General features: G+C 36.5%; 1 protein-coding gene across 1 annotated transcript in view; it reads left to right on the forward strand.

The window, feature by feature from the left end:
• LOC110396791 (protein eyes shut homolog) overlaps positions 265–10,944 on the forward strand; it is a 139,982-nt gene continuing 129,302 nt past the window's right edge. The window contains exon 1 of the mRNA XM_021392651.1: positions 265–5,130. The gene's annotated coding sequence lies outside the window, so the exon portion shown is untranslated. The remainder of the gene's footprint in view (positions 5,131–10,944) is intronic.

Raw genomic sequence — 10,944 nt, forward strand, 5'->3', positions numbered from 1 at the left:
TTCTGATTCTAGTTTGAAAATTCTACCAAAAACTTTTGCACCTCTGACTTTACTGGCTCTTGACCAGTCTGATTGCTTCAGTCTATTATTAAAGCACTGGAGGTTGTCTTTGCAGTTGATAATTTCTGTCTCTTCAACTTGGGCAAAGCCTAATAAAATAGTAAGTACTGTCTAACTGCTGCCTTAATAGATCCATAGAGTACAAGAAAACTTAAGAATTCTCTTCTTTCACCATATATATATATTTTTTTAACATAGTTACCCTCAGCGTATATAATTTATTGTGTGTTGTTATTTTTTTTTGTGGCAGCTGTCTTAAAGTGAGGGAAAAACTGCTGTGTGCTTTGGCTGTTTGGTTTTTTTTTCTTCCTTTAACAACGCAATTTACAAGAAATTAATTATAATTTTATTCTGATGTTTATAATTTCTAGCTAAGTAGATTTATTCTCACAGGAAATAATTTCTGTCATTAACTGAATTTGGATGGTTTATTCCTAAATGAGTCATCGGAGATTAGCTCATAGTATCTAGAGCGCTTTCATCTTCCTCTTCATAGCATATCATTCTACTTTAATCTCAGATCCGTTTCTGTATAATTGATATCTGCTTTGTTTTCTTACATGCAGGTTAGGAAGCTGCAGTAAATGCCATTTTAGTATCTGCAATGATGTGTAGTCTAGAATCTAAACCAACTGATATTATCGCTTCCATTGCTAGGTGTATGTCATTCAGTCTCTTTTAAATACATTCATATCAATATAAAGCTTTAAATATGAGCTATTGCAGCAGTCTAGTAGTACTGAGTAGCATAGTACAACATTCTTTGCTGCGTTTCCTAAAATGGCAGGCATCCAAAACTCTTCTTACAGTTGTGGTGGTCAGCACACCCTGCATCATGGACTATCAGGCACAGATAGAGTACTGTGACCTACCTGGAACAACATAGGCAAGACAGGCAAAGTATTATTGCCAGACTTCAGATGTGGTGGTGGTGCACTGGGACTTCAGAGTGTTGACACACTGGAACAGGTTGCCCAGAGAGGTTGTGGATGCCCAATCCCTGGAGGCATTCAAGGCCAGGCTGGATGTGGCTCTGGGCAGCCTCGTCTAGTGGTTGGTGACGCTACTAGATGATCTTTGAGGTCCATTTCAACCCAGGCCATTCTATGATTCTATGACAGAGGTATTGAGGAAATATGAGACTGTTGATTAGTTATTTAAGAAAGATTCTCTTGAGTGGGATTCATCCCATCTAACCATATCTGCTTTCAAGTTTGGTATCTAGCCTAAATTAGTTTATCTGTATGTGGATTTACAACAAAAATTAAAAACTAATACAATCCTCTTGACTGTAATTTCTTGCTACGTCTTTTTGCCACTCAGCTAAAATTTGACACCTTACCTTTAGGTTACCTATCTCAATGGAAGTATAAAGTTCAGTGTTTAGTTAACGAATATTCTGAAAAGATAAATGAACAGGCTTGCAAAACAAAATGTACTTTTTTCTCACAACCTTTTTCTCCACTGATAACCCATTTCTTCTGTTGTAATTACTGCAACTGCAAGTCTAATTGAAAGTTCGGGGTTATAATGTTGTGAAACTTGATAAAAAGGAATTAAGCACTAACTGTGTTTAATACCATAAAAATAATACAGCAAACAGTGACAATGATATTTGAATTGAATTGAATTGAATTGAATTGATGAATTTCTCTTTCTCAAGTTCAGTTGGTATGATGCCATTTCCAATCTGCTGTTGAACATGGAATTTGAAAAATTAGATTTTGTTGGTAATTTCATGTAATCAAGATGTATGTTGAATTTGGTATTCTGATAAATTAAATTCTGTCTAGGGGCAAATGCTGACTTTTAACTCAAAAAGATACTCCGAATTTGAGCTTGAAATTGATAGAGTTAGATTCTTGTCTACTTTTCAGTATCCTGAAGAAAAAAAAAGGACAAGATGATTTAACCTCTGTTTCTGAAGCTTTCGTCCATGAGAATTTGAAAATGTTACTTGATGGGATGAGAAATGCTGTAGATTACTTATATCTCTGTAAGAAACAAGGATATTTTTTATTTTTGTCTTTATTATTATCCCTTTTAAGAATGTAACATACTTCACTTACATGACCAATACTGCTACAGGGAATTTACGTTTTTAAGCATATTGAACTTAGCACCATAAATCAAACTTAGGTAACACTGAAAAATTACAATAGCTTTTGGAGAAGTTTATTTTGCATTGCACTTACCTTTGCAGGATGAACTAACCCATCTTGAAGGACCAGTAAATCCTGTCTAATGGAGAGATTTTTAGTGTAACAACACATCATTTGAATATCAGCCAAGAAATAAATTCTACAAATTCATGATTTTGTCAGCACGAATAAATTATCCTAGAGATATATTTATTTACAATGTATACATGCACATATTCTATGTGAAGACTGTTGTGAGCTCCTGTCTTCTATGTTGTGACAACTGGTAACCTTTGTCTTTAATAGAATTTGTCCCACATCCTAGAAGCATCTATAATAGAAACAGAGAGATGTATTATAATCATTTTGTGATGCTATTTTATTTGCCTGTGAGTGTCTTACAATTATTTAAAATAAAGATGTAACTTTTTACTGATGTACAATACATTGAAAGAAGTGATTTAGGATTGTGAGGAAAAAGAGAAATATTTCTGAAATTACTTCAATCCTGTTGGTGATCATCTTTACATGAATCAAGTTCTATATGTAATATACTGACTGTCCCATTAGGACTGTCTGTATGGACTAGTTGTACAGTGAACACTTATTTAATCTTTCCAGTGGTTAAGGTGCATTCCTGTGCAATAATTTTGTTGCATTTCCACTGTTCACCATCTTTAAATAGAAAACCGTAGTTGAAAATAACAGTAAAGGCTGTTACTCCCATATTTGGCCCACAATTTGTAATGTCCCTTTTTCCTAGCCCTCATAGTCTGAATTTCATTGCTGTCAATTACCGATCGTAAAGGAGTACCAAATTTTTCAAGACAGCATATTTTCTTTCTATTTGTCTTATTAGAACTGAAATGCTAAAAGGAGTAGGACTAATAAGGGACACACAAAAACACTATCGTATCAATATTCACATTTAAACAAGATTGGGTGTTTAATGACCATGCTAATTTCTATTTTACGATCAGTACTTAATCATCGCACATATCATAAATATGTTGGTAGTTAGATATGTGAATAGATAGTTATTTTTTCATCTCATAAACTTCACAAAGCATGACTGCAGTATTATATAATTAAGAACATCCGAACACATTTCTCTTTAGCACCCCCTCTTAGGAGAGGTGACATAAATAATAGCTGATGTAATTTTCAGAATCAAGAGTAGCCAGGAAATCTCATTCTCCAAACGAGATGGGGCACACTGATCTTTTCAAGTGTGCTGTAGTCCTCCTGCACACTGAATTAATGATTATATTGCAAGTACTGCTGTGTGATTGCTTATTCTAGATATGCAATTTCTTTAGGTATTTTCTGCTCCATGATCTCATGTGATTCACTTTTTTTTCTTCCTGTTGATGGTTGAGACTGTGTGATACAAATAGTGGAGATTTCCAGATACCTGGCTCTTCTCTCCATTTCAGGGAAGAGCCTTTCTGACCTGCTTGGAGGAAAGAACAGTTATTTCACATACTTGATAATACAAAGGGATATCTGTGCAATTTAGAGGTACACTAGGTGTTCTACATGAAACAAAGCACATCTTCATCTCTGCGACTTGAAGGAAAAAGGAATCACTGGGTTACAGAGGAAGTAATATACTATTAAAATTTAAGATTATCTGGTATACTGAATATTTCAATTTTGATCAGTGTTTTAGTAGTTTCTGTTTTTGGTGTTCATTGCTTTTTTAAATTTATTTCTAAAATATTTGGTGTTCTATAAAATTCATTAGCTCATTGTCTGCTCACACAGTTCTTTACACAGGGGGCTTTGACAACAGTTTGGTTTCTGTTTGATGAAGTGCCTGGAAATAGAGCAGCACAGTATGTAGCTAAATGAACTTATGAAGATGCCATGTTGTCTTCCTCCTAAGAAGTGAGATCAAGATAATAAATGCTTACACTGCTGAGTACTTCTGAGGTTTGGAGAGCTAAACAGACAAAAAAATCTTCGAAGTCAAGGCAGTTTTTTTTAAGTTCTCTTTCTCAAGCCTGTTGTTGCTAAAGTGGAAGATCGATACAGAAATAAGATTGGTTCTGTGTTCTTATAACATTTTCTGCAGGTTTGCTTTAGCTGAAAGTAAGAGAAAGTGCTATCTGCTCTGTGGATATTGAAAATCCGTGGGACATTCTGATTTAAAAAACAATAAGGAGCTAGCCTTTGCATGTGTATCTGAAGCAAGGAGGAGTGATTGAGAGAAGTGGAAGAAATGCAGCCCCAGTGAGCCAGTGTGTCTCTCTTTAAAATGCCTCATTAACAATAGTATTCTAGAGTAATTTAGATGCAGGTCTCCATGAAGCAACAAAGCAGGCAGTGAAGTCACATGGTTAAGCCTGTTGTGGGGTTGGTTGGATTTTCTCCTCTGTGCTGAAGAGAAGGAAGTAGTTCTTACTCTAGGTGATTAGCTCCTATTTCAACAGCAAACTTTCTGCGTGGCTTAATGTATTTAGTGATCCTGAGGCATCCATGTTCTGAGGGCAGTGTAGGTATCTGAATAGATTTTTTAAATGTTGGATTGGAATCTCTTGTTTGTATCATGCCAAGTCCAGATCCGTGACCCAAAATCATCACAGAACCTCAGAGATACTTCTGGGATCTCTGTTTTATGCAGTTTATTGGAAATCCTTCTTTTGATGGTGACTGAAAGAAGAAATAGTGAAAGTTATGTTTTATTATTTTATCTTATTTGCTCTAACCTTATTTTGGTAACTTCTTGCTTTCTAAATAGATTTCAGACCAGTATTTAATACCTTGTTTGCATGTATGTAGAGAAGAAGGAACAAAACAGAACATCAGACAGCTGATTGTTTGAAGACTAGTCAGTTTAAGTCTACTTTTACATACTGGATGTGAGAAAACTTGGTGATGCAAATGGAGTCAACAGATTGAAGAGAGCATTGAGTAAAATTTACAGGTACATTTGTAAAGTAGCCCTCTTCAGTAGTCAGATTATAGAGAAAGACAAGTGAGCTGCATCTTTCTGAAAGAAACTCATTTAAAAAACACAGTCAAGGAAGGAAGGTATTTCTCTCCCTCTGATTAAAGTACATCAATTGTGTGATGAATTTATCTTCTGGGATGTAGTTAATTCTGGTGAGAAAAGGTTTTTTATTCATCTATCCACCACCTTGACTGTCCTTCTTATGCTTTGCTTCTTAGGAATACATACTGACCATCAACTATGAAACTTTCTTCTCTGCTTGCTTACCTTTGTCTGCAAGTTTTATTTTCTCCCACTCTGTTTACGTTTGTTGGTCTATTTTCTGTGTAGTTAATGATGCTGTTGCTCTACCTGTGATCACCTTCATCCACAGATGCTTAGCCATTTAGTGACCGTTTCTTGAATCTTGTATTTGACATGGCTAGAAATACAAAATTAAATAAAACCACACTTCACTGGGGTCTGATTGCAGATAAAAAATTAAGTTCAGGGTAGCTGTAGTGGAGACTACAGTATGGTATTCGTAGCTGCGGTAGGCAAAGTATTGTCAGCGAGTCAAGAGAGATGATCCTTTATGCTTAGCACTGGTGAGGCCACACCTAGAGTGCTGTTTCAAGTTCTGGGCCCCCCAGACCTGCTTGCACTGGAGGGTACAAGAGAGACCTGGACATACTGGAAAGAGACCAATGTAGGGCGACGGAAATGATCCCGTGACTGTAACTCTGTATTCCGTACCCTTCCTGTGGTACTTGGAGTGGGGAGATATGGGAGTTTGGAATGAGGGAGCAAAGTTGAGCCTGAGAGGAGGTACAGGGAAGGTATTAGAATTATTGTCTTCTCAAAACCAAAATTTATTTTAACTGGCAAAAAAAATTAAATTCATTTTCCCTGTGTCAAGCCTGTTTTGCCTGTGATGGTTACTGGTACCTGATTTCCCTGTCTTCATCTCACCCCTTATCCTGAGGTTTTCATGTTACTTAGTTCCCGCACCCAAATGGTCACTTTGACAAGAAAGAGTGAGAGAGTGGTTGGGTTGGCGGGTGGCAGATGGCAGAGGTCAATTCACCACAGATGGAACTCAGAGTGATACACAAAGCAGTTTTTCTATATTCCTTGCAGATGTAGGTCTGTAGGAAAAACTTGGTAATAAAGATGTGTCCTCTGTAGTTTATTTAAATTATAACTACTGCTACCATGTGTTAGACAACATTTTATTATTCTGTTGTTCAACAGAAAGTAAAGGTGAATATATTGTAGAATTCCTGTAGTCACACCGTAAGTGTTGGCATGTACTGAACACAGAGAAGTCATTAATGTCTAGCACTACCAGCACTATTGTCTCTCCAGAAGCATAAAAAAACATCTGCTGTGTTACAAGAGATTTCAGGATATGGTGTCTATTTTAACGTAGTTTGCAAACAAGTTCTTTGTGTTTGTGAAACACTGTGTTTTGCTGCGAAATGAGGCAATACTGTAGAAGGCCAAATTCTTACTCAAGCTCACACTCCATGTGAACCCTGTTAAACAGATGTGTGAGGTGGAGCTTTGGAGAATATTAAAACAAAATTCTTCTTCAGGCTGTGGACCACCTTTTCTGGAGGCTCTGCTCAACTGCATTATTATATGTTTGCTGTACATTTCTCTGTTTTGCTTGCATAGCACCAAGTCACATCTGTGCCTTGTGGTTTGTGTCTCCGTGGCTTTGCTTCTATGCTGTTCACAGTGCTGGTCACAGCTTCTGTGCTGATGGTGGATATGGCTTCCTACTGAACTGATGAGTTTTAGAGAGAACTCCAGGAGCTTGGGATCTATATATTGCCACAGAAATTGTTTTATCCCCCCTACTGTTCACATTGTCTTGTCAGAGCTGCCAGCACCTACGGGACTAGTAGTAATGAAAGATGAGAATGTGAGAGCTATAGTGTTGCCTGCTGTGTTGCTACTAAATAACTCAGCAGCTGTTCAAAACACCTTCAGAAAATACATTTTCTCTTGCATTTGAATACATTTTATGTAAATCTGATCGGTGGTTTGGCCCGTGGGTTTTGTTCCCAGCACTGTCAGAAACAATCTTCTGCAACCTCTTCTGTTCACCCATCTGGAAAATAACAGGATTATACTTGTCTGCTTTCTGTGGGAGGGTGTAGGTTTCTCTCAACAGCAAGCGTTGTGAAAAATACAAATTCAAACACTGATCTATGCCTGACATAAGACAGGGCATGATCTGACCATTTCTATCCTTGGCTGCAGTAGAGGAAAAAAATTCTTCCTGAACTTTCCAAGAGGCAGATGTTTATTATTAAGAATGTAAGTTCTTCCTTCACCTTTAACAGACGAGAAGCACATATTGCTGTATTTGTGTGAATTTATTTGGATTAAATACATACCACTATAATCTTCCTGTCATCTCCTTTACCCCACATTTCTATCTGTATTTCATATAGGTAGTGAATCTGACATTTTTATTATACCATTTTGTAAACGATGTTTCTTCTTCAACTCCTTTGCAGAGCAGCATGCACACAAACTGTTTTACTGAAAACATAAGGCGCAGATATGTAAGATAAGCAGGCACACAGCAACACCTGAGTGGAGGTTGCTTGATGCTGACAGTGATCTCAGCAGCAGCCTATGCCAAAAGTATTCACAATGTTTTCTAGTTTCAGAACTCAGTGTAGTAATGCTCTGAGGTTCTCCCAGTCAGTGGTGTGGTATCATTGGCGTGACTAAATAGCCAGTTCCTGCTCCAAGGACAGAAAATAATGCTAGTGTTTTTTAAAGCGTGTATTATTTCATGTTTCCTCTTGACCACAGACTTAAGCCTCAAAGGTTGTGGGCTTTTTTTTTTTTTTTTTCATGGATTTGATGTTTGTTTTTTTTTTTTCACAACACAAAGCATATATTTAATAGGAAACATTCTATTAGAGAACATATGGTAGGTATGACCATTAGCTTTGCTTTTAATAACAACTGCAAAAAAGAAAGACTCTCAATGCTAAAAATTAATTCTTTGATATTAAAATATTCTCACATTCTAGCACATTAATCAGTCTTTCTTATCGAAAGGCAAGTGGCTGCATATTACTGCATATAATACATTTCAGAATTGTGTATTCTAAGCCACTTTTGCACATTGTAGCATCTGTGACAAACTATTTTGTTATGTGTTTTAGACTGTTCAGCATCTTAATGCTTTTGCAATTAATAAATATCTTATTAAAGTCTTGTTTGCTCAGGAAGGTATTGTCGGCCTTACTGGACAGACATTTCAAGAGAAGGCTGAATAACTTACTCTGATTAGCTGTGAACTGCTGCTGAAGTTCTGCCCATCTGATTAAAAGATTGTCTTTTGGAGGTTTTGGTAATTTGGCTTTCAGTCAGATTGGACTTCTAATCACGCTCCCTGAACAGCTGTACCAGGATATTTGTGGGCCCTGTTGTTTTTGGCAGTAGCACAGTCCCAGATTGACTGAAACTGCCCCTTATTAACACAGGGACAAATATACAACACCTTACCACTCAGACAGAAATAGCATTCAGATCCAAAAAGAGGCCTAGATCTTGGCAAGTCTTCTCTCATTTTTTTTTTCTAACAGTTTCTGTTGAATCCTATTTTGTTGAGTTTGTTTGTGAGTGTCCAACGTTTTGGCTTACCTGGGCAACACTAAGTGAAAAGGAATTGTCTTGGGCCACCAAGATTATATGTGTAAAATATATAATGCGGTATAATATATAAGTAACAAAACATTTTTTAATATATATATTTTTAATTAAAACGTTTTAAAAAAAGAAGGTGATAAAATCATAAAACTAGTGGGAAATTTGACCTTACTTTTGTGAAACTAATGCATCAGTGTCTGGTTTGATGGTAGTGGTTGTGATTCTTAGTGAGTTCTCAAGGTGTTCCATCAGAGATTTTTTATGAAATTTTACTCTTCCAGTGCTTGATTCTTGAAAACAATTGTTTGTGAATGTATGTAATGCCAAAAAGTAATGACATCACTGTGAAACGAGGGATATTTTTCTCTGGTAAGATAGGTCTTATAAAAGTCTAGTAAAGTGACCTGATCACGTTTTCAGTTGAATGTCTCATTACAACTCTACACATTCCATTTGGAAATTCGTATGTAATGTATTTATGTTAAATGAAAATGAAGTCACAAATATACAAAAAAAAAATTGAATATATTTTTTTCAGAAGTATTTAAACCTATTCTCAAATTCCTTTATCAAAATGGAAAGCAAGGATGCATATTTTTCATTGTTCACAGGACCAAGTATCGACATTTCAAACATTATTGTAGTTTGAAACATAACACTGTACTTACGATTTTCACCTTGAAGACTCATGTTTAACTCACTTGAGTACTGAAATTCACCCAAAATGCAAAATGTGTGAACCGTTTTTCATCTTCAAGTTATGGCACACATTTTCTTTTTGATTCCGTAAATGATGTGATTAATTTTGCCAATTATTAAATCTTTTTAGCACTTTATCCCACCTTAGCCACCTTACTTCAGAAAAGTAGATTATGTCCTCATAATCAGCTTTTGCACTTTTAAGGAACTCCTGGAATCGGTGATGATTCAATCCCTTGAAAATTATGAAATTCAAAGCTTTGATGACGATTTCCACATTATCCATTTTTAAAGTGTTGGCACATAAATTTTCTTGTTGTATCATGCAGTGATATTTCATCAAAAGTGAGTGGCTGGTGGCAATTACATCATCTTTTATTAATTTTCTATGATCCTCTTTTTTAACAACCCTTGCCATAGAGCCACAGGTAGACACACATCTAAGTAGGCTGAAATATTATTATCAGCAATCAATGCATTTGGCTCACCAGGTGGCAACAAGCCAATATGTAATGTGTAATATATGTGGATTTTGATTCTGCTGAGCGTGTGTGGTGGGCATGAGAGTTAGCACTGTACTGTGCCCTCCCTTCCACAGTGTTTCTTTGTCACCTGTGCAGTCCACACTTGAGCTATGCACAATCAACTCATGAAAAATACTGCTAAAAATCACAAATAATGTTAAAAGTTTGGGATCTTGTAAGGCCACATTAATAGCTGTCCAGAGTCACATGCAGCTTGCAGGCCACAGGTTGGACATGCCTGAGTTAATATGTAGAAGACAAACCTTATCCAAAGACCATGGGTGCAGCACTGTCAGAATTAGTTTTCTTCATTCCAGTTCTTAATTATTTAAAATTATTTGTCCAGATAGTTTTAATTGCAGCTGCTTGTGTTTTCTGACTGTCTGGCAGTAAGGTTGTGGGGTTTTTTGGTAGCTTTTATCTTTTTGTCCATGTAATACTGATACTGAATCACCCATTAAACACTGAACAGATTTCTGCTATTGGAATTTTTTCAATGATGTTTTCTTTTTTCTGTTGTTGTTGTTGTTGTTGTTTTTTCTTTCAGTAGACTAATGAAAATCTACTTTGGGAAGACAGAGAATGGATAAGATGTCATTTTTCTTAGTGATAAGCAGGAAAACTATTAAATATGCCAAATGCTGCACGCTAAATACAGAAGACCAAAGGGCCAAAACATTTACAGCTACATTAAGTAGGAAATGAAGCTGCACAGAATTGTTCTGTTTGAATTCAAGCAGAGCTGATGGAAGCTGATATATCTCATCTCACATTACACAAGCTGTCAATGGTTTATGGGCTGGTTCGGCCCAGTTCCGTGACTAGTGGGGCAGAGGGACCCACGGACCCATGCCCCAGGAAAGGGAAAAGGGAAAAAGGGTAGGGAGATGGGCCTAAGAACAAA

The sequence above is a fragment of the Numida meleagris genome, chromosome 3, assembly GCF_002078875.1.
Source record: "Numida meleagris isolate 19003 breed g44 Domestic line chromosome 3, NumMel1.0, whole genome shotgun sequence".
In the NCBI taxonomy this organism is placed as follows: Eukaryota; Metazoa; Chordata; class Aves; order Galliformes; family Numididae; genus Numida; species Numida meleagris.